The sequence below is a fragment of the Pygocentrus nattereri genome, chromosome 16, assembly GCF_015220715.1.
Source record: "Pygocentrus nattereri isolate fPygNat1 chromosome 16, fPygNat1.pri, whole genome shotgun sequence".
NCBI classification, from domain to species: Eukaryota; Metazoa; Chordata; class Actinopteri; order Characiformes; family Serrasalmidae; genus Pygocentrus; species Pygocentrus nattereri.
The window spans coordinates 28140063-28165506 of NC_051226.1; the positions used below are offsets into that span (position 1 = coordinate 28140063).

The 25444-nt window shown below is 39.1% G+C and overlaps 1 protein-coding gene across 1 annotated transcript in view; it reads right to left on the minus strand.

Annotated features, from left to right (window-relative positions):
• msx2b (muscle segment homeobox 2b) overlaps positions 1-25444 on the minus strand; it is a 136775-nt gene that overhangs the window by 83899 nt on the left and 27432 nt on the right. The window contains exon 2 of the mRNA XM_037545785.1: positions 2920-3046. The gene's annotated coding sequence lies outside the window, so the exon portion shown is untranslated. The remainder of the gene's footprint in view (positions 1-2919; positions 3047-25444) is intronic.

Genomic DNA, 25444 nt, shown 5'->3' on the forward strand with positions numbered 1-25444 from the left:
TGATGATTCAGATAAACACTGAGGCTAAAATGACCTCCTTATTCCAGGTTTCTATTCCACCTTAAGCAGTACAGCAACTACATTCTGGCATGTACCAGCAACAGCATATAACAACTGCAGCATTTAAGGTAGGACAGAAAATTTGAAAATAGCAGTTCTACATTAAAGACAGACATTTGAAGCCTCTAAAAGACTTTCCATGCTTTATTGGAAGCTTGTGACAGGCATTTCGGAATATAGTTTACTTTAAAGCAGTTTCACAGTGACTCTTCCAGTAGTGAGTTCTGTTATAGAGCTGCTGCCACAGCTGTTTTTCATTTCTAACTGATTAGGTCGCTGTTTATATTCAGTCACAGACATATCTAGGACCTTCAGAAGCCTGGAGGGATGTTTTTTCCTCACAAATTTGGCCCCACTTACTAGAGGTCAAAACATGGTTGGTTGATTCCTTGGTCACTTTGTAATTATACTGATAGTTAATCTAATTAGTTAGAACTTCTCTTCAGCTCTTAAAGTCCTAATCAATAGGGGAACTCGCTTAGCTATATCTACCAAGACACAGTACCACAAAGAAAAACAAATCCAAATACTTTAAATACAATGAAGATGATTTGATTGAATAAAATTGACTAAAAATTACAAATGTTGTTTTTTTTTTCCATTTTTAGAAATCATTGGGCCTTCTCTGAAGGCCTAGAAAGTCTTGAGGTATCCTGTAAAATAACTTCAGGAAACTTATGAAGGGAACATAAACACTATTGCAAACATTAACCAGACAGTTTTAAACCAAATTGTTCTTCCAAAACAATCAGAAGCATTGAACATATCGCAAACTAAGTTGTTAGTTATTAATACCGCTAAAGCTAAAACACAGAATTGTTGTGTAACACCAATACCGGTATACTATTATAGATGATCTTTGCACCAATGACACAACCTTCTGCAGTGTCCAGGAACATGTGCATATTATCTAAATCCAGAGTCTGAAGGCATCAGACATTTGAAGATGTGCTTAACTTTGTAGCCAGTATCGAGCAAGGTCCTGCTGTTATCCAGCTTAAAATTACTGGCTTTCAAAGTCATCCTCATCGTGCCTATTCAAAGAACACAACTGTTCTTGCCCTCACAGTACATTATGATTTTCAGATAACAAAACAGAACCAAAGAAATTATTACTTTTTTTTTTTTGCTACTCATCTTTGCTTTAAACAAATTTAACAGAATTATCACAGCTGTTGTTAGATGAGAGGAGCTAAGCTGTCTAGAACTCACAACTACGGCACTGTTTTTTGACTTAGGATTTACACCATCAGTCCCAAATATCATGTCTAATTTATTCACCTCAGCTGAACCGCACAACATGGCACCAACACCCCGGCATAGAGGAGCATGAATAAGCTATCCCTATTCAACTGAGATTTGACAAAGGCCTCAATCTCTTTTCCCCTCATTAAAATACTGTGTTGTGCCAAAAGCAGTTAACACACCCTGCTCTTTGGGGAAAATGATCGTTGTAAATGAAATCAATTTCAACGCTCCACAATAGAAGCCTCTCGCCTGCGCTTAATTAGAAAAGGGATCAAAACGACTCAGGAATGAGAAGTACAGACGGCTTAGACACACATTCCACTAAACCCAGCTGTGATAATTGACCAGCAAATGAGTCTTAAAACTTTGTTTCCTGTTTGAGGTTTGGTAAGAAATAGAGATATAACGTAAAAGTACATCACTGGACATCTGTAAAGCACAGAGGTGGACAAGTCAGTGTGGGTTAACCTCTTTTCACAGTAGCCATAGCACGCGATTTCCACCTGTTCTGGAAGTCCCCTCAGGTGAACACGATGCGCTTACATAAATGGAAGTGAAGTAGATTCATCATAAGTGAGAAAATAAGTGTTTTTTTTATTGTGGTAGTTTTAGAGAATAATTTTGACATGATGAAAGCTGTAGTTGTGCTGACCATTTTATCTCAATGCAACCATGCAGGTTTGTGGAGGTGTGAATTGTTTTTACAGCAGGGGTTTTTCACTCCTCATTGCCTCACAGCCTCCTAAGTTATCTGATGAGAGTTATGCGTAGAGCATTTTATTAGATTATATTCGTTCAAAATATCAGAGCAGATTTCCATTCAACTTACAAAATGGCCAGTAGAGGGCCTACATACAGAGGTCAATGATTCTCAATCCTCACTTGTGATATACGCTTGACAGTTCATTAAAAACATCTACCTCATCAGCTATGCAGTCAGGGACGTACAGGTGTAATCTGTCGGTTCACACTTACTGACTATATCCCATTAGTTTTAGTTGCTAAATGTACACCAGCATGGGACCAACCAAGCAGGTGTTTGTTTGTTTGTTTTTTTCCCCACTAAGTGTAACTTGAATAAACACATCTGTACTTTTTCATTTCACCATGGGAAACATTTTAACACCTCGCCAAAACATTGGCTGAGGTGGTCTGGATAGAATAACAGCTTTATTTCCCAAGTGAGTGTTTCATACACAAGGACACTTAACTAGATTAAACTGTGATAGTTATATGCTCCAGGAACAGTCAACAAATAAGGCTGTGTGTTGTACTGCTAGTAAGATTTATGTCCATCACTCAATGTAGGTTTCCATGAAACCACTCCAATACAAATCCATTTCACATTGGTGTGCTGTATAAGGAATGAAAAGGAGAGAAAAGACGAGGCATTAAATCTATGTCTTTGGATAAGTGATATAATTAGCTTGGATCTTATAAAGACCGTCTGCACTCAAAAATGTGTTCTTAGATGCTCTCACATGGTCTATGATGGTTATATAGATGTACACTGCTCAAAAAAATAAAGGGAACTGTGATGGTGCAGTGTATGCCCATCACTGAGATTAATAGTAACAATTGGAATATTTGTGTAATGTTGTATGTACCTACCTTGATGTCCTGTGTAGTAGGGGATGAGGGCAAATGGGAGGTAAAGGGGACCGAGGCTTCTTGTCCCTGTTGGACGGATCCACCTTCAGGGAGGGAGAGGGGCCTCAGTGTTCTAAAGGGGGAAAACCTGCAAAGGAAGAAATTAATTAGTAAATATTTAGTAAATTAATTAGTAAATATTTAGTAAATTAATTAGTAAATAAATACTTACCAGTAATATGTATATATTAGTCATGACTAGTCAACACCTGTGTAGATTGGTGTGTATATTTGTGTGAGTGTATGTAAGTTAGAGCCTTGGGACATCATCCCTCCGAGCAAGTAATTAGTTTAGTCGGGGCAGGGCTTCGATGATAAGAGCGCTCTGTGTTGTTTCAGCTAGGTCTTCTCAGCTACCTGTGGGAGGAGCGGTGTAATCCCTGTGTGAAGCTGTTAGCTGCTTGTAACAGCTAGAGAATAACTTGCATGATGAGGATTAGCCTTGCAGCGTAGCCTCAAGTAACTGTCCAGTTTATCTTTCGTTTTCTTTCTGTTTGATTCAGTTTTTCTTTCGTTTTTGTGCGCAATAAAATAACTTGGAACTTGGAATCTCGCCTCCTCGTATCCACACCCACAGTGCCAACTTTGCCGTACGTAAATCCCGGTGGCTGCTCTTTTGGAGGTTGCACCGTTACAGGAACGCTCAAATAACATATCCTAGATCTGAATGAATGAAATATTCTCATTGAATACAAAGTTGAATGTGCTGACAACAAAATCACACAAAAATCATCAACCAATGGAGGCCTGGATTTGGAGTCACACACAAAATTAAAGTGGAAAAACACACGACAGGCTGATCCAACTTTGATGTAATGTCCTTAAAACAAGTCAAAATGAGGCTCAGTATTGTGTGTGGCCTCCACGTGCCTGTATGACCTCACTACAATGCCTGGGCATGCTCCTGATGAGGTGGCGGATGGTCTCCTGAGGGATCTCCTCCCAGACCTGGACTAAAGCATCCGCCAACTCCTGGACAGTCTGTGGTGCAGCGTGACGTTGGTGGATGGAGCGAGACATGATGTCCCAGATGTGCTCAATCAGATTCAGGTCTGGGGAACGGGTGGGCCAGTCCATAGCTTCAACGCCTTCATCTTGCAGAAACTGCTGACACACTCCAGCCACATAAGGTCTAGCATTGTCCTGCATTAGGAGGAACCCAGGGCCAACCGTACCAGCATATGGTCTCACAAGGGGTCTGAGGATCTCATCTCGGTACCTAATGGCAGTCAGGCTACCTCTGGTGAGCACATGGAGGGCTGTGCGGCCCTCCAAAGAAATGCTACCCCACACCATTACTGACCCACTGCCAAACCGGTCATGCTGAAGGATGTTGCAGGCAGCAGATCACTCTCCACTGCGTCTCCAGACTCTGTCACGTCTGTCACACGTGCTCAGTGTGAACCTGCTTTCATCTGTGAAGAGCACAGGGTGCCAGTGGCGAATTTGCCAATCCTGGTGTTCTCTGGCAAATGCCAAGCGTCCTGCACAACCCCCATCTGTGGATGTCGGGCCCTCATACCATCCTCATGGAGTCGGTTTCTAACCGTTTGTGCAGACACATGCACATTTGTGGCCTGCTGTCATTTTGCAAGGCTCTGGCAGTGCTCCTCCTGTTCCTCCTTGCACAAAGGCGGAGGTAGTGGTCCTGCTGCTGGGTTGTTGCCCTCCAACATTCAAAAGTGACCAAAACATCAGCCAGAAAGCATAGGTACTGAAGTGGTCTGTGGTCCCCACCTGCAGAACCACTCCTTTATTGAGTGTGTCTTGCTAATCGCCAATGATTTCCACCTGTTGTCTGTTCCATTTGCACAACAGCTGTGAAATTGATTGTCAATCAGTGTTGCTTCCTAAGTGGACAGTTTGATTTCACAGAAGTTTGATTTACTTGGAGTTATATTGTGTTGTTTAAGTGTTCCCTTTATTTTTTTGAGCAGTGTACATTTATGCATTACTACAGTGCAGAGTTCACAAGTTTCTATTGAAAACACACACACACGCACACACACACACACACACACACACACACACACACACACACACACACACACACACAGTAAATTTGAAAAAAGATTTGTGAGGCACTACAAGCAGCTTAGTTTTGTATGTCACAAACGAGTCTGAACCTTTCACAGACCTGTATACTAAATTATAAGCCAGGAACCCTTGAGTGCAGCAAGGGCAGCCTGAGCACCCAAGCTGAGAAGAAGACAGAGAACTTGTTGCCTTAGCCCTCACGCTACTGTCCAGTGGCATGGCTACTCAACCCCTAAAGGCTAGTGTTAGCTTAGTAAGAATGTCTAAACAGTTTTGCACACCTACAGTGGCTCGTACTGGCCTATTAAAGCCTCATTGATGCACGTTTACTGAATAAGGAGTCTCTAAGAGGGAATCTGAGAGGATACATGTGTGTGTGTTTGAAGCTGTTGGTTTAAACTACTTTTAACTTATATCCTTGTTAGAACCAGAGGCTAACGTTAGGTCAGCATGAAGGTTAAACCCACCAGCAATTCTGTCTCACTGACGCTGAACTAAGGCAAGTTTAGAGGATAAAGACAGAATCTTTGTGATAATTATAGATAACATGGGAGCTTATTTTAGGAACACTCCTATGCCATTTTAGTTGTTTCTTGGGTATCAAAATAACAGATTTTTGTTGTTGTTGTTTGTGACTAGATATACTTTAATATGCACAGTGCTTATGACCATATTAGGTTGTTTCAGGCCAGTTAATGGCTATTTTTTCTTACCTAACTTGGTAAACATCCATGACTGGTGGGCTTAACAATCACACAAATACTACCACCACCACCACCAATAATAATTATAAGAAATTTTGAAACCTTATGCATCCACAGATCCAGCCATCAGAGGTGGAAAATTCAGGTCCAGGAAGTAAAAATCCTTCCCAGGATTTTGTTCCAACAGCCTAATCATACTAACATACAAATCATACTAAGTTATCTAACTAAGCTTTTATAGTTCTCATGACAACCCATCAGAATTAGCTCTTGCATCCCAGGGACCGCTGCTCCTCATACACCTGAATATCCAAACAGCTCCAAATCTCCAAACAGCTCTGAATTTAAATCAGAGCAGAAGTCAGATTTCACAGCTTTCACAGAGAGTTCAGGTCTAGAAAGTAATAATCCTCTTTAGGACTTTGTTCCAACTGCCTGGACAGCTCTACTGGTGGTTAGATCTAACTAGAGAAGCCAGGCCGCTGGAACAAAGTCCTGGGAAGGATTTTTATTTTCTGGACCTGAGGCAAGTTTAGAGGATAAAGACTCAAATCTGAATGAGGCCAGCCATAACCAGCTACATTAAATGCTACATGATTTTTTCAACGTTTCTACATAATTCAGTTGTTAGGATGTAAACAAAGCCATTCAAAGTGGTGTGATGTAATATTCATCATGCTGGAGACACAGAGTTGTTCACAGCAGTGGTAATGAGAACCAGGCTTCTAAAAGCTTGCCTCACAAAGTTATTACATAAAATAGTTCTTAATATGTCCCGCCTGGGACATTGTTTAAAAACAGTTTTAAGATAAGCATTTTATGGGTAATCAATAAAATGGCTATATTTGCTGTGGAAACCTCTGGCTCCTATCACCAGCACTGGAAAGAAATCTGCTTTGGTAAGTTTCTTTACAATTAATTATTTCAAACTAAACCACCCTGAACGTCTTTCTCTTTCAACAAGTGAATTATGCAGAAATATCTGTATCATCTGCTGGAATTCCGCTTTAAGCCAAGTAGTCATCCATTTGAGCTGTAAAGCCAACCACAATAAGCTGTGAAACTGCCTTTGGATCAACATGGAAGGGGAACCTGTACCATTATCTTCAGCACAGAAGTGTAAAAATGTAAAAATAACCTTTGCAGCGTCTAATCTGCTGAGCAAACCTGGCACGAAATGTAGCACCTCCGGTGTCTGCTGGCGCTCATAAAATTCAGGTGATAACACAAGTATGAATTTTTAGACATGGCTGCTGGTGATGATGGGTGCCCTAAGGCTGGTGAAGACATGGTGGACTTTATCATCATGTAGCACTGTTTGAATAGCAAGACCTTTTGTCACTGATTCTATAGCAGCAGCCGCCACCGCTGCTGCCGCGGTGTGAAAGAGAAAGTAAGGAGAATAAACAAATTTTGAATAAACGTGTATTACAATGGAAATAATTTATGTTTGATAGAATAGCTCGTTGGAAATGCAAGATAACCTTCAGACTATAGACAAATCATGGGTCACTTACAATGGAAATGATAAAGTTGTGCTGGACAGGAGTAAATGAAATTAAGCTGAGACAGACTCATAAAATCATTAATAAATCAGATCGATTTTAGAATAGAACTGTATTAATATTACTATTCCACAAGCTCACCACTTATGGAGGAGTTAGAGGGGAAGAGTACGCCGTTTCAGCTTCTTGCCAAACACAGTGCCATGCTTGTGGTCGTGGAGGTGATGTCTGACAAAAGGTTGTGAAATTTAAAAACCTCAAAATTCAATTAAATTGTGCACTTCTGAAACTTTGGGTTCTTCTTTGCCTCTCTTACCATCCCCCTTACTGTATTTAGGGGCAGTTTGCTCACGCAGGCTCTTGCAGGCAAACTTTCTATTGTTCTATGCTTTTTAAAATGTATCACTATGATTGTGCCTAATAGTTCTTTTTGATGACAAATTTTTTATAACCATCTAATCTATGGAGGTCCACAAAGCTCTGTCTCATTTGAGGTGGCTCTTTGAATTTACTCTTGTTTATGGATAATATGGGAATTTTACATGTCTGTAACCTCATTTATATTCAATACTACACATCTGTCTTCTGAGATAGTTCCAACCATTCTTCATGTAAGAGCAGAGCATTAACAAGCCCACAAACTAGGAGGACAACTGTTAGGTGTTTAAAAATTAACGGATTCAACAGACACGTAGAACACTAGGACAGTTTGACTGACCAGCAAAATCACTAGATGTCAGTCTACATATAGGAACAACAGGTGAAATGAATAGGAACAAACAGTGATTTTTTTCCTCTAAGGCTATCAGTTCGGGAAGCGTGAGCTAGAATGGGTAAGAACAATCTCAAGAAACTGGTCTAATCTTTACCTGGCAGGATCAGCACTGTGATAAAGGCAAGGGGACCTGCAGTCACATATCTGAAATGAAATGATGCCTGCAACTCATTTTTCTTTGTCTGTTGAGCTTATTTAATAACTTAATTATACTGTTGATATGTCAATAACTTGATTATACAAAATGCGAATAAGGCAGCTATGACCATAAGAATAAGACTTTCTATATTAGGTTTGTAAAAACACTTCAGGTAAGCCAATAGAATCTCACGCTGTTTTGGTTCATTTTACAGCCAGAAGTGGTGTCATCATTGTGTAGTCAGTAACAGGCCCATGGAAATTCTAAGCCTAAAAAGGAAAAATTAATGACATTCTCAGTAATTGCTCATATCATGCCTTGTGGTAAATAAAAAATGTTCCCCAGTCCATATGTTTAAAGGACATCACTGGAGTCTGTAAATAGTAAGCATATGAATACATGCAAGATATCACCGCTGAGCACTGCACTGACGTAAGACTGGCAACTTCAACATACCCTACACAAACCAGCAAGCCTAATTGAAAGTGGAGGCTGCTTTGGTTGCTTACACACTGAGTAGCTGGTGATGTTATAGAATATTATTGAAGTTAATTAGTAGATGTTCATGCATTGCCAATTCAATTTGCAGAAGTGAGTTTGACTGTATCATGTATGTAACAATATTCATATTTCAACTACTTCCTAGTCTTGTCATTTTTAATATCTAGTGCAATTCTGTGAAAATGTGAACATTTGTGTTTCTTAGAGGGTGTGATTTTCAAAATCCCCATTCATTTTTCCCTCTAAAGAAAAGCTTCCCTTTCTTGGGATTGCCACCAACTACAAAATGATGCACAACTTCAGAGGTTTACATCATGTTGTAAGAGCATGGAGGCAGAACGCTCTGGTAAACATAATGGCACAAAAATTGTCCAATAACTGGCTCCTTACCATCTAATTTCATGGTGAGTGTTTATTTGGTAAGTAAGTACATTTGAATTTTTTCATCGGTCCACTAAGTACCTGCCACATTTACATTGCTAACTGTTTCAATTGTGAATCATCACATTCCTTTCATTTAGCAAATACGAATATCTGTTTCAAACAAACATTCAAACTTATGTGCACTTTGCCAATGTATATGATCTGTTCCATTTCCAAGTCTTTTTTACTCTATTTTTAAACCAATATATGCATAAAATACGTGGATAGAATCCTAGTTATCATCTCAGAGGCCTGAAGATAAAACAGCACTCCTCTCGAGCAAGAAAAGCACAACTCATTAGTTTCAACAGCACTTTAAGGGGTGAGTCATGATTTTGACTGCGTTGTTCAGTGTTCTAGCACCATCTTGAACCGTGCTACGCAGAAAGGTACAATCAAGAGCCTGCAGGAGCTCATAACCCAAGTAGAGCAGCTCACTATCGGTATATTTACTTCCAAGAGAGGCTTCAGTCTTACAAGTCCACCATCAAGAGCAGAGTCACGGTGGCATTAATGAACACCTCAGCCTCTTACTCATGCACTCTCTCCCTAGCCCTTTCTTCATCCAGACTGCTGCTATGCATTTCATTATGATGTTAAGCAGCCTCCTGCAGCCAACTGACTCGCGCATATCCTGCAGCATTACATATTCTCCTCTATCTACTTTATTGATTTATAAACAGCCAATCCTCCTGCAGTATGCCTCTGAAAACAGTGGAATTCACATTCTATACTGATTAAAGCAATTTTACTAATCTCTGTCTGACACCTCTGTAGCATATTGCCGATTATGATGGACGATAACTTCTCATTACTGAGTTTCCCATTGATTAGAAAAGATCTGAAAAACAGTTGGTTTAAAACTCCCTTATAATAGAAGTCGATGAGCAGGTGCTGCATTCAGAAAAATAAATGTTTAAATTAGGTGAATAACTTGGATTAACCATTAGCCATATAAATAATTCATGGTGAGAATCACATTATTTTATGCAGTTAATAGCGATTAATCGCAGTTATTTTTTTTGTTTGTTTTTATTTCAAAAGCCGTGCATTTTGTTAAAGCTGGATGAGTACACAATATAACCATCAAAATTTTATTCAGTAACAGTGAGAGCAACAGCGGCTGCATGTTCCAACTTTTCGTGCTCATACCGCAATGTTGCATCTTGTTTTGAAGTTTAATTAAAGTATTTATAAATGGATATTCAGTTAATCACAGGAAAGGGAAAAAACTGACAGTGGCCAAAATTAATACAGGGGTGTAAGCTTATTTGTTTAGGTGATATCACTGGTGTTGCACAAAATATAGTGCCATCAAGTTTATCTTAGTAACACATAGTCCACAAGCAGCTGGGTTTCAGGCTGGAACTGCAGGTTGAAGGGTCAAACTACAAAAAAAAAAAAAATGTTAACAGCGTTAATAAGATTAGTCATATACAATAAGATTAATAGTATACAATAATTTTTAAAATTATATTAACTATTACACTGACTATATAGGTTTTAGGATGAGACAAAACACAATTTCTAAAGCACCAAAGCTGTTACCAAAATTTTATAATTCTGGTTGCTTTTATTTTATTTCAGTTTATGGTAAATCACTCAGGCACAAAGAAAAACTCCTCCCACACCACTACACTGAAAATGATCACTACAAATTCTTCACTGGAAACCTACTTCCATCTCTGAATGAACAATGTCTACAGATTTAATGTTAATTTAGGAATATCTAAGTACGGCAAAACATCAAAAAAAAAAGATTTAATTTCCAAGTAAAGCAAAATGTGTTGAAATTTTTCACCATGCTGTTCAGTCATATGCTACATATGCATTACGCTCTGCGTTGTTGTAGCCCTAGATGTAGTCTTTTAACATCTTTAACCCTAGTCAGTAGTTTGCAATCCTGTTAAAAGCACACCGCAGAATTCTATTTCAAATGGAGCATTTCAGTGTGAGGAAAACAGCCCTCAGTAAGGCAACCATCATTAGACAACATAATAGAAAAAGAAATCAAGCTTAGTGTCCTCAGGATAAAGACAGAGATGTGATGATGCTCATTGCTTGACTCAGTGGTGGTACCTTCTCATTGGACAAACAAAACAACTGAACAATTCAGGTCTGCTTATGCAATTGTGCAACTGCGCTGACTTAATGGATGTAGCATTGTGACTCAGTGCAGCATTATCTGAGGGCTCTGTATATGAAAGCAGATGCCATTTTAAAAACAGGCTTATTCCAAAATTCTTGTCTTCATCTCATAAAACTGTTCTTGGTTCATTTCCTCCAAGATGAATTGTATAAAAGCTGTAGTCATCTGTCTACAGGCTTTGAGCAGAAGCACTGTTGCTGATGTTCAAATTGCACAGTGGCTTTCAGGGAGTCTCTTCAAGATGTGCCCAGATTAAATGTGTTGTGGTGTACAAACATGTATTTGCAAAGGCTGCAAAGAGAGATTTACAGTGCAGTTGTGTTTGCAGTGGCATTGCTTACAGGTTTTACAACTAAGAGTTTACACTGACGACACATATGGACACCAAGTACAGTATGCTCCTTAGTGTGCTGCATGCACCAACACATACTCACCCACCCACCAAGCTTCATTAAGAACACCTGTATACCCACTCATTCATGCAACTATCTAATCAACCAATCATGTGGCAGCAGCACCGTGCATAAAATGATGAAGATACAGGCCAGGAGATTCAGGTAGTGTTCACATCAACCAACAGAATGTGTTCTCAGTGATTTTTACTGAGACATGACAGATGATGCCAGGCTTGAGTATTTCTATAACTGCTGATTTCCTGGGATATTCATCACACTACTCAGAATGGTGCAATAAAGAGAAAACATACAGTGAGCAATAGTTCTGTTGAGGGAAATGCCTTGTTGATGACAGAGGTCAGTGGATCATGGCCAAACTCTGATAACCACTCTGAACAATTCAGATAACTTCTCTGTGCAACAAAGAAAATCATCTAAGAGCGCACAACATGTTGAACCCTGAGGCAGATGGGCTACAACAGCATGACTGCACGGACCCAAACATCCTTGTGTCAACAGTCCAGGCTGTTAGAGTTGGTGTATTGGTGTGGGGAATGTTTTCTTGGCACACTATGGGCTTGTTAATACCAATCATCGTTTGAATGCCACAGCCTATTTGAGCATTGTTGCGGACCACGTACATCCCTTTATGGCCACTATTTACCCATCTTCTAATAGCCATTTCAACCGTACACCATGGCGCAAAGCAAAAGACATCTCAAACTGGTTTCATGAACATGAGTGAGTTCAGTGTTCTTCACTCGCAGGATATGAATTCAGTGGAACACCCATTATACAAAGAGTCAATTTATTTACAACTTCAGATTTTATTGGTTTTTAAAAAGGAGCTCAAGTCTTTTTTCAAGGAGCTCCCCTGTCTCCTCCATAATCTGTATATTTCTAATATAAATCTACTCCAACACATTTCTGAAAGTCTTAGCCTAGCTCTTGAATCAATGTTTAATGTGGAAATGTGAATTAGGACCCATATATACATAATTGTTCACACCATAAAGCATCAATCATTCATCTAGCATGTGCCATTACTGTCAGAAAATTACTCATTTGCCCTTGAAGGACAGGTCATGGCTCCATATTCCAGAGTGGCTGAGCACCCACTAAGCTACACCTAGTTGAACACAAGCTTCACAGCAGGAGCCATCAGATTCCTGTCTCTTGCACATTCAATGATCTGTGACCAGTATACAGGTGGACAGAGGCATGAGATGTCAGTGTAGGGACGAAGCTGCCCTTGTCTTTGTTATCTTCGTAGACAGCACTAGCGTCAACGTGACAAGTTTTGTTTCTCTGTGACCACAGCATTGAATGTGTCACATGTGCTATAGCCAAGGATGGATGGCATCTTTCAGCTGTATGTATGGAGCCTGCCACTGGGGAATGTAGAGAGGCATTTCAAGTGGAGTGAGGTACTACAAGAGAGCAGAGAGCTTATTTGAGCTTGTGTCAAAAAATGAAATTGAAATGGTGTTGAGGGAATATAGTATGTGAGCCAACAACTATTTTGAAGCCTGGATCAAGAGATAGGAAACACTGATACACAAGGGTTGGAAATTGATTTCAAATGTGAACCTACAAAAATTCATATTTTCAGTGCACAATATTAAGTATGGCTGTATATGTCAAACATCTTCAAAAAAGCAGACACACTGAAATGCTTCAAAGCAGAAATCCCAGGCTTATTACACGCTAAGCTTTATTATTCAGTAACTTACAGGGACTCCAATGTAAACTAGTTGAGCAATTCTTCGGTTGTAGAAGTATGTAATAAAACTTTTAAGGGGATAACATGCAGAACACTGTGTGCAAAGTAGTTTTAGACACTATACTAAACTCAATATGTTTATTTTTACTAACAGAAGTACTCTGTTCGAAAAAAAGCCTTTCTTCCACAGCATACTGGAATCCTCATATATAGCCACTCCCATTTTAGGAGCTCAAAAGTAATTGGACAATTGGCTACTCAGCTGTTCGATGGCCAGTTATACGTTATTTCCCCATTATTTCACTCACAAGTAATCAGATAAAAAGTTGTAGAGTTGATTTCATCTTTTGCTGTTGACTGTCACTGCCAATGAAGAAAGCCATCATTAGGCTAAAAACCTAAACAAATCCATCCAAATGATAAAACAAACAATAGCTGTAGCCAAATCAACAACTTGCTTCATTCTTAAAAACATGCACTGTTGAGCTCAGAAATAATAAAAGGCCTGAATGACATTTATGGTGGAATACAGAGGAATTATTTCACCAGTGAAGGAAAAACTCTTTGTAACAGCTGGAGAGATTAATAGTATCTTTCAAAAGGTTGTTGAAGTCAACGAGTAAGAAAAGACTTCACCAGTAAAGTAAATACAGAGGGTTTAACACAAGATGTAAATCATTAGGAAGGAAAGGCATGGCAGAACATCACCAGGGAAAGAATGTCTGGTCTGATGTTTGGTGATGCCTATGGGCTTCAGACTTCAAGAGGTCATTGACTGCAAAGGATTTGCAACCAAGTATTAAAAATGACAATTTATGTTGATGTTAATAAGTCTAATCACTTTTGAGCCCTTAAAAATGGGGATTGAGGGGTGTGTTGGCAATGCATGGCAATGGTTGAAATTGCTACACCAGTCACCAGATTTGAAAGTAAATGCCCTCAATTTAAAGCTATTATTAAATTTCAGCACCAACACTGTGGTAGACATAAAATTAAAAAGAAAAACTTGGTTGACACTCAAATACTTATGGACCGGAGTGTCGTTAATTGCTTAAACCATTTGCCACCCCAATTGTAGTCAATCAGACACAATATTGTAGTGTGTTCAACAAATGTTTTGCATGTTAGTTTTAGGTTATTAGATCTTCAGAATTTCTGCACAGGATTATTCTACTCAAGACTCTGGGCTAGTTCCACCAAGGGGAGGGGGGGTATGTGGTGTGAGCAGAAGGAGCTGAGAGTCTGTTTGTCAACAGAAAAAAAAAAAACTATGTATGATAGTGCTGTGGCCAGAGAATAAAGCACCATGACTTGCACCAAAGCTGTGTTTCTTAATAGCAACAAACAATACAATATATTTGGTGGCGTCTTTAATTTTGCACCTGACATCAAGTTAAATTCAGCAAATATGGAATGAAAGCTTATACCTCACCAATGAGCAATGTGCAAATTTCTTACCTAATTTGTCAAAACAGACTAATTCATGTACTGTAAAGTCCACTATATTGTATAAAAGATACACAGATGGCAAGCTATGTCAAATTGGCCATGCATCATCAGAACTACACTCCATGTGTTTATGTAAAATGTGGTAAATGAGGCTGTAACTGAGCCTTAAGTTATCCACATCTTTCCATTGTTTTGATATAGAAAATTAATAAAATGTCTCCTAATTTTTTTCCACTTTACTAAATCTAAAAATGTGAATTTATTGCTTGACTGGAGTCCCCTTAAAGGTCCTGAACCTCAATGAACATCGTGTCCCAAATCAAACTTGTTCAGAAATATGATGACATAGGTCAACAAATGTTCCCAAGCTGGTCCACTAACTCCATACCGATTTCACATGTATATCTATTTACTCAATCACTTCACATTTACCCTATAGCACCATTGCCCTCGTACACATCATCTCCTCATGCTGGAAAAGATTGATGAACAAATTAGACAGATCAACTGTGAACCCAATAGCACGATTAAGCCAAGGCTCTTCTAACCCATGCTGTCCACATATGGGTGGCATTTTGCCCAGATGTAACTGTTGACCTTTTCATGAAGCACAAGCTCTCATCACTTTCTGCCCTTTAATGGTGCACTCTCAGAAAGCCAGGGAGACACTGCATATGATATAACCACTGCCTGTCTTGCTTGAAATCCATGGCTGTTACTTCAAGGGAAAGCCCGGCCAGCTAGACTTGGTAGCAGCCAAAAGCAGTGGAAAAGGATGCACTTAATCCATAACATGTACAGAGCAACTTTGACATTGATGGAGAAGAATGAGTGAGACATTTAAAAGATTTAAATCAATTGTTTATATTAAGTTGCTAGCTGGTATGTTTGGGGACAAGCACAAACGAAAGACACATTATTACTCGAGTTTTCTCCTGCAGTCATTCCAACTATAATGACCCAAACACATCTGCTTCAATGGACTTATCCAACAAATGCCCTGCTGATGTATTCTTTTGTAGCAACAAGCTTCAGAGAATGTTGTCAAAAATCCAACAACACAATGAGAAACTGCCAAGAATATTTTCTGTGTACCTGTCATTTACACTAGTTTTGAAAAGTTTGGAAAACGTTTGTTGATTTATTGAATTATAGATACCAGAAGGTAAGATGTTAAACGTTTTATTCAATATTTTAATTTTTTTGGAACACCAAGAAGTTTAATGATATACTATAATTATTTATAGTCATGTCTTGCTTGATCACCACATTTCAAATACAAGGCATTCTAGAATGTTAATTTTATTCTCAAATGTTTTCATTCTGGACCCAGAATTATTCTTTTTTTTCCCTCAGCTTTCTTCTAGTAGGTCCGTGTAAGATTTTAGCATCGTAAAAGGATTATTTCATACATTTGTGTGCAATATTTTTATTTGTGAATTGTGTATTGAATTGAGTGAAGGCAAACTTAACGCTAGTGTATATCATTATTATAGTAGACACAGAGAGTTGGAGCCTCTAGTACAGTAGAGTACAGTAAAGTAAAGCTACCTTGTGACAGCAAGAGTGCAAATAGAGTTTAGATCACAACAAAAATGTATACTAATAAGTTAGGATAAAGTTACATGATTCAGTCACAGATGTTTGCTTTAGATGTAAGCTCAAGTTACATCAATAATTGAGAACCATTTTTAGTGATTTGTAGAATTTGTAATTTTTAAAACTTAATTTTCTCATCATATTGTGCACTAACAGCAGTTTTTCTTCATACAGGCATGTGCACACATACTAGACTACCTTTTTGGGTATTGGTTGCATTTTATCAAAAGGAAACAGAAAATATGCATAAACAATTTAGTGAAATGCCAATTTTATGTTTAATAGGACTGCAAAACATGAAAGCTTTGCTTGCATTTGTGCTGTTACAAACCCTGGTCATAGTACTTTGTCTTTGTTTGGCCATTTTCTGTGTGTTCCCTGTTTCTATGATGTGCAGGTCTGTGACTGACCACATGGGGGTTGCCGAGCCACCATCTTGGGAGATGTTCAGGGCTTTCTCCTCTCCTCTCTGACCTGGAAGAACTCCTCTCTAGACCGTCACAGCACTCTTCTTTAATTTCATGGAAGTTTTGTTAACTATGCAAAACTTGTAAGTACTTGAAAGGCACAGGATGAGTGCCATTTTGTTTTGGTTACTCTTTCACTTGGTTTTAAAGCAGGGAGATGGGGTAGCCCTTTGTATTTTGTTTTTCTTTCAGGTTTAGTTAGCTTTTGTTGTCATTAGCAGTTTTGTTTGTTATTTTGGCATATGTTCGTCCCTGAAGCCATCACTTTCATTCAGTGTAGCCGTTTGCAGACTTGCATACTTTTGTCAAAGTTTCAATAAATCTGCAGCTGATTCAAAGGGTGTCCGGTGTCTGCTCTGGCAGCTGGCCTGGGGAGAGAGCCTACTCTCATTTGCTGTTACAGCCTGACCCTAGACCGGGTCGTAACAGTGTGAAAGAATATTGAAATTTGAGTGCCTTAATGTGGACACATTACCAAAGACACATTGTTAAGGATGTGACTGATAAGGCTGGAAACAGGAAATATCAGTAGCAGGAAATCATAAGCAAATATTTCAGTAATTGCACAACTACCTAGTGTACACTTGCATGAGTTCTTTGTTGTTGTAGGTTGCAGGTGACCTCTATATCCTTGTGTTGAACACCAACTTGAAGCCATATGTCCTTGAGGCTCAGTTCAAATACAGCAGGTTCCATGGTCCTCTTTAATTCCTGGTTTTCCATTTTGTCTTTGGGGGTCCCGAGAGAACATACTCATGGCTTGTGTGTAATTTTGGTGTGGCCTACTTTCCTCTAGACCATTTAATTGCTCGCCTGCCTGCCTTCCTCCCTCCTGGCACTACGTTCACCAGTGACTTTTAGGACTCCCATTTAGTTCTTAGCATGCAATATTCAAGCCAGGAGAGTGCTTCAATTATTTAACTATGTTTCCAGTCTGGAGACAAGAGTGTCTCAAACTGGTTCCACAGCAAGACAATATTTGAAGAGAGATAATGGTGAAAGTGTCACTTGTTAGTATTGTTAGCACATCAGAAAAAGAAAACCATTTACAGCCTGCAAATTGTTCCCTGTGAGAGAAAAACATGCCAGTATGACGGTCTAGTCGCATAATTCTATCAGCACGCTAGGCATCTTTCCAATGAATAGCACACTTGCTGACCAAACAGCAAGGACATTATTTGCTGTTAAAAGTGCCTCAGGCAGGGGTGCTTAAAAATTCTCTAAATGTCAGCTCAGAGGGACTTGCTCCATTCTTGCGACCACAGCATGGAACATGTGCACAAAGGAATGTTATTTGAACCTGCTTTGCACACTGACACTCAGCTGCAGTATGGCAGTATTCCACTGTGAAAAGACCTACACAGCTAAGCCAAAAGATCATTAGCCTACTGTACATTTATAGAACTAAAGTCTTCTATAAAAAGGTTCACCAGGTTAATGAGATAGCTTCTTTCCTTATATATATATATATATATATAAAATTTCTACCACTACATTTTGGAAATGTCTCTTAATTATGACTTGATCTCATAATAACAACTGACCATAATTGTTTACAATCTCATAAGACTCTGAGCCTTACCCACAAAAATTTAGGACAGACGGACAAGTAGCTTGATATTTACATATTTTATAGCAATAAAGATTAATAAAGTAAATAATTAAAGCCTCTTTAAACCAAAGTGAAATCACTGACACACACAACGCCTCCATGCCTCACACTGATCCATTTCACTACAGCCTAGATGGACATACACACACTGTAATTATTGTAATAGTAAGCGGACTATTGCCAGGATCTCTGAATGGATCACCAGTGAGACATTTGGTTCAACAGGTGAGAAAATTTTTTTTTTTTTTACACAAGTACATGCAAAAGTTATTTTTACTGAAGCACTTAAGATGAGCTTCTAAAAGTAGGCCATCATGCTGAAACTACTCAAACACTAACAGCTCACAGTAAAAAAATAAATACATAGCTAATATCACATCACACAGTGGCCCTCATTAATTAAACTTGAATACCATCAAATTTGATCTGGTGGAAGTTTGTGTAAATTTGAGCATAATATTTTAACAGCCTGAAAAATGCATGAAGTTAAATCATCAAAATAACTTAATAATATCAGCAATAACAGTAACAATAGACAATAATGATAAAACTTATAATTGTGCTTTCTGCAATCCTTACACTAAAGTGGACATACTTTGTTACATGCACAAGTTTCATTCTAAGGAGTCTGCTTTATATTAGTGATACAGCAAATGGCTATCTAAAAAACAAAACAGCTTAAATAGTACAAAATACGTCACCTCATACACTGTAATACAGTGGGTCGTCTTGGACCCCATGGATATCTCAAAATCAAGATTCTCGGAGGTACTTGAAAATAAAATTGTGAAGTTATGCTGTTTGTCAGGTAAAAATAAGACACTCAAATACAAAACCAGGGAAAAGTCATTATTTATCGTATTTCACAATTGGCGAGCTTCTGTCTTCTTCTGTCTAATATTCTTAACCAGCTATGCAGCACTGGTCTGCGTCAGGGCTGAGATGTAGCAAATTAGTTCACCCTGTTGGTACATCACCATAGTTATGCGTCACGATTGGCTCCTCCCACTCCATGTGCTTGATTTGATCTTCCATGTGAGTTTTGTTTTGGTCTAGCCATCCCTTTTCATGACTCCACCCCTGATTGTTTCCACCTGTCCTTCATCAGCCCTGTTGTATTTAAGCCCTGTGTTTGCCCCTTGTATTGCTGGTATTTGTTATTGCTGTGGTGTTTGAATCTCTGTCTGTGTTTGGATGTTTTTGCCCGTGTTCATTTTGTCATGTCTGTCTCTCCTGCTCTCTGTATTGGCTATTTGAACCTGGATTTGCCCTTAATAAATCTCGCTTATGTCAGCACGTGCGTCCGCCTCCTCACTCCCCATTACACTATGCTTGGAACACCTCTGGAAAATATTTGTAAATCGGAAAACCTGCCCAATGTTGTAAGAGATTGATGAAAAAAATGGATTGTTACTAATTTCTCAAACTATAGACATCAGACAAGATCATGTGTAAGACCTTAATAAATGTGAATAAGACCACATTACCAAACCAGAAAACAGCATTTCCAAAAGAAAAAATTGTTGAACCAAATATTGTGGCATCACTGAAGCTAGCACCAGTGCCGCTAAGGCAAGTAAGTTAGCGGATAGCCAACACTGGAGTAGCCTGCCAACTCGAGACCCTCCAAATAACAACTATTTTGCACATTTTGGAATTGAACTTACAAGTGTAATAAATCACCAAGACCAAACTCTGGCTCCCCTGGTCTACAGTATTTGTTGCATTTGAAAAAGTATTCTAAAATTTCTTCTACACGAATTAAACTTATTGCCATCATCGTAATCAGATTCAGATTTAATAGGATGACATGGATTATGATATTGGCAGGAGGAACAACATTCTTATCTGCATGTGCATCATGCCACTTACGTACTAGGACTCTTACAGGCGTGTCTAATTCATTGCAATTGTCCTTTAGAGGTGGGCGATCTGGCAAAATATATAACCTTACGAGACTTAAAGACATTTCAAGATGTATACTATTTACAACTATGTTTAGTTTTTATGAGGTTTAATAAATGAGAACAGAAAAAAAAATACCTTCCTGTCAAAAGCTGTGTGCAGTGTGTGTACAAATTTTAACACACAGTAACTACAGTAAATCCAGTTACACAGGCCTAATCAAGCACTATTGTGACTCAGTTCATGAGTACTCATATGTTCAGAAAAGTATATTGGGACATGCACTGATTTACGACAAAAATGATTTCACTGCTCACGCAGCTGTCACTGCGCACTACAGACCTTTTCAAGAATGTGTCTGCATAAGACACAGACATGAGGGCCAAGCTACTAAGCTGAAATGAGTGCTTGATACTGTAATTTCATATCTGAAGCACAAAGCCATTTAAGTATATAAGCTTCTATTACCCCAGAATCATTATGTCTAATAACACAAATCTATAGCAAGAGCAATCAACAGGGTTATATCTGTTATGCAGCCTTTCCACTGCATGCATACAGAGTCTCTAGATCTTGCACAATGCTAGCAGCTCCACTGTTATCTCATTTACAAAGTGCTAAAGCTGCAGCTTTTGTGTTAGCTGCTCATAGCTCTTCTCCATTCTCATTAATTAGCATGGTCGATTAGCAATTAAAAAGGCTGTTAATGAAAGCCTGTCCTCCTCTCCCACCTGTGAACGCAAATCACAACTGAACGGAGAACACAATAAGACATGTCTGCCAGATTTAATAGGGAGGAGGTGGAGATCATGCTGTAAAACAGAGCCTTGTACAGACATGGGCAAAACGCCTGCCACTTTACTGCTGTGGGGGAGGGCAGAGAGCTTGAGTCATGAGTTGCTTTTTAGCCCCCTTGTTTGCATGCTCTGAAAGTATGAAATGCAGCTTGCAGTGGTTGTCCGTTGTTATCAATGCAATTTCAAGGTTAAGTGTGAAAATCAGAGCATAAATTATAGCAATAAGCTACTGCGCATTACAGTGATTTTACCATGGTTACCAAAGAGTTAGACATGATGTAAAGCAAAGGTTTTAAACAACAAATGACAATGACAAAATATGTTCAATAAATACGTTATTCTTTATTTTTATTTTTAATCATAACTAAAATAACAGTTCTCCCTTAAATAAATGTGTGTGTGTGTGTGTGTGTGTGTGTGTGTCTTACAATGGCTTTGAACACAGTTCTGCCAATTATTATTAATCTACTTAAAGCTAGAGAAGACTAGATATGTTCTTTGTGTCCTTCTCTTTAGTGTCCCAATTGTTGGCGACTTAATAAAACCCAGATTTCTTTTCCAGCATTTCTTCTTATTCATCCCCCAAACCAAACAAAACAAAAAATGAGGTATAAACTGAACCGTGGCTCAAAAATCAAGTTCTGAACCACTGATTTGAAAAATTGTTACATGCACATGTAAGCACACAGCAATTTCTGTGGCTTGGCTAAAATGGATTAGACTGACAGTCTAAACTAAAAACAATCATTCACACCCTGTAGCAGCTGTTACGTTACTGATTTCTTGGCTTTGTTAAAGCAAACGGTCACAAGACCCCACTGCTGCATGATGCAACTGACTGATAGAGGTGCACTGCAGGTGGGGCTAGTGGACACATGGGCTCAGCTAGCTGACTGCTATGGTAAAGGCTAAATAAAGACTAAAGGCCATTATCCCAGGAGACTGGCAGCTCCTTTGATATGCCTCTCTAATGTTTGCTCCCTCAAAATCAACCTGGTCTAACTGTCACGGTTGGCTCCTCCCACTACTCAATGTGCTTTTTCTGTTTACTTTCTGATCGTCCACGTGCCCCTGTGTTTTGATCTTCCATGTGTATTTGTTTTTCCCGTCTAGTCCGGCCCCTTGTTTCATGACTCCGCCCCTGATAGTTTCCACCTGTCCCTCATCATCCCTGTTGTATTCAAGTCCTGTGTTTGCCCCTTGTCTTTGCTGGTCTTTGTTGTTTGGATGTTTGTTGTTTGATCGTGTTTGATATTTGTTTGGTGTGTTGTATTTGGATTTCTGTGTTTTTTGTCTTAGACATGTCTTTTGTCATGTCTGACCCCTATTTTCTCCGTGTTGGCTATTTGAACCTGGACCGTTTTGACCATGACCCTGGATTTGCCCATAATAAAAGTCGCTTATCTCAGCACAAGCGTTGGCCTCCTCGCTCTCCAACGTTACACTAACATTTACTTAGACTGCAATTGTAACTGAGTGCACCCTGCAGGAGAGGAGTGATTAAGACTTATGCATTTAAATGCCAGTATCTGCACCAATACTTACATAGCATCAGTGCAAACCTTCCTGTAACACTGACATAGTGACACTGATTTAAAGTGATAAGCAATTGCAGGACAGGCTACAGCAAATATGGCTGTGTGATTGCAGAGTGCATTTTAATTAACATGCTTGCCCACATTTCTGCAAAACTTTAAAGAAAATTTTAAAAAGTATTAAAAATGTACTTACCCTCCCATTTAAGGTAATGGATGTAAATTGGTTGTTACAGTTTGTCGCCCCGTTCTCCACCTAACATTTAAAATGTCCATATCATTTATGTGGATTATGTCTTGTTCAATAGACCTTATGCAAGAAGCCTAGAAGTGGAATCTTAATTGTGTTTCTTCTGCTAATGAGATTCTATTTAAAAAATAAACAAGGCCTGTCCTTTTCATGGGTGAGATGGCTGCATATTGACAGTAATATTACTGCTGTGAGTGAAGTATATATAGAGCAGGGTGATATTTAGATTGTCCATCTGTTGTGTTAACATGCGACTGGTCTGGCAGGGTCATTAAGCTTGTACCCTGTCACTATCACTTCTCCATCTGTTTATGCTCTCCTCCTGCATGACTAGACTGCTCCATCAAGGGACAATATCATCGACCTCTCTGTCTGCACGCCCTCTCTCTCTCCTTCTCTATCTATAGTGCATGTGCATCACATTCAGTCAAGCACACTTACATACAAACATGGTGACAGAATGTCTCATATTGTTGCCATGGCACACACAAACACACACACCTACCTCTCCCTTACAGTGGGCATCAAGGGAGCATTCTGCCATGCTAGCACGTCTGGCACGTTTTGGTTTCCAGCTGTGAAAGCTGATATGAGTGACAGAGCATGGTGTGCAGGCATTCACAAAGAAAATGGTCAGCACATTGTCTGACCAACTAAAAACACAATGCAATATTGTTTTTAACTTTGAGGAAGTACATGTCTATAATTTTTTGTAATAACAGTTTTATTTCAATCTGAATTTTTTCCTCCATTGCATCTTGGTAGAAAGCCAACCACTGGTTAGGATTTCGGGAGCTGGAGCAGAGGCTTAACCATCACATTAACCACTAAACACAGTTTTTGATTTACAAACACAAAAAAAAAAACTAAAAAAAAAAAAAAAAAAAAAAACACATGTCACTGACTTTGAATATGAGTGGCAGAATGACCAGTGGGTTTCAGTCAGTTGTTTAAAAAATAAAAAATAAAAATGGAAAACAGCAGCTCTATGCCAGAGCTCCTTACTGAAGGAGGCCCTATAAAACTATAAGACAAAATATATGTTAATATGCCTGTCACAAACTTCAAATAAAACATGGAATGTCTTTTTGGAATGGAATGTCACACTGTGTCTTGGAGGAAACATGCTAGCCTTCAACCCCCCAGCTTGGTAGCATTATATGATAGGGAGACCTAAGTAGAGAGCAGAATGACAAATTGGGATGAAAAATTAAATGCACTTAATATGATTACAGTAATATTATATATATATATATATATATATATATATATATATATATATATATATATATATATATATATATATATAAAGAGAGAGAGAGAGAGAGAGAGCGAGAGCGAGTGAGAGAGCGAGAGAGAGAGAGAGAGAGCGAGAGCGAGACACAGACAGAGGGAGAGGGAGAGCGAGAGGGAGAGCGAGAGCGAGATGGAGAGCGAGAGGGAGAGCGAGAGGGAGAGCAAGAGGGAGAGCAAGAGGGAGAGCGAGAGCGAGAGCGAGAGCGAGAGGGAAAGGGAGAGGGAGAGCGAGAGCGAGAGGGAGAGGGAGAGGGAAAGGGAGAGGGAAAGCGAGAGGGAGAGCGAGAGGGAGAGCGAGAGGGAGAGCGAGAGGGAGAGCGAGAGGGAGAGCGAGAGGGAGCTCTGTAATGGAGGAGTGGAAGAGGATTCCAGTAGCAACTTGTGCAGCTCTGGTGAATTCAATGCCCAAGAGGGTTAAAGCAGTGCTAGATAATAATTTGGACATGTTCACTGTGAGGTGTACTCACATTTGTGGCCAGCTATTTAGACATCAATGGCTGTGTGTGGAGTTATTTTCAGAGGAGAGTAAATCTGTACTGCTATACAAGCTGTACACTGACTACTTTAAGTTATATCCAAGTTTCATTTCTATAGTGTTGTCCCATGAAAAAATGAAATATTTGCAGAAATGTGAGCGGTGTACTCACTTTTGTGAGATACTGTGTATGTATTGTCATCTATATATTGTTGTAATATTTCAAAACTGATGCAAATCACCACCTTCAGATTGCATCACAATGTAATGTACTCAATTTTACACCTGTAGCGGCCACTCTAAACATGTTCTCACAATGCAGACACAAGACAAAATTTGTACGATAATACATCGAATACATGGAAAACATGCGTGGCAATTCATTGCACACTCCAGGATTTGAAGATGTAATTAAATATAGATAAGAGAGAGAGAGCAAGCGAGAGAGAGAGAGCAATGACAACCCCCCATACCAAGCCAAAGTTTCATTACACAATTCCATAACCTAAGCAAAGATTAATTTGTTGGGCTGTTAAGAGGTTACATGAAAACACAAGAATGCTGTTATCAAAATGCACATAGAACAGCAGGTCATCTGGAAGAGTATAACAGCCCCTTATTTTCCCCCCTGTTGATGACTTTTGGTTGGCGGGGGGAGGGGGATGTTAAGTAAGGGAGCGTCACCTCAGTTATACTCCACACTGACAAATGTGCCAACCATGGTTGCTCAGAGAATCAAGTTTGTAAATG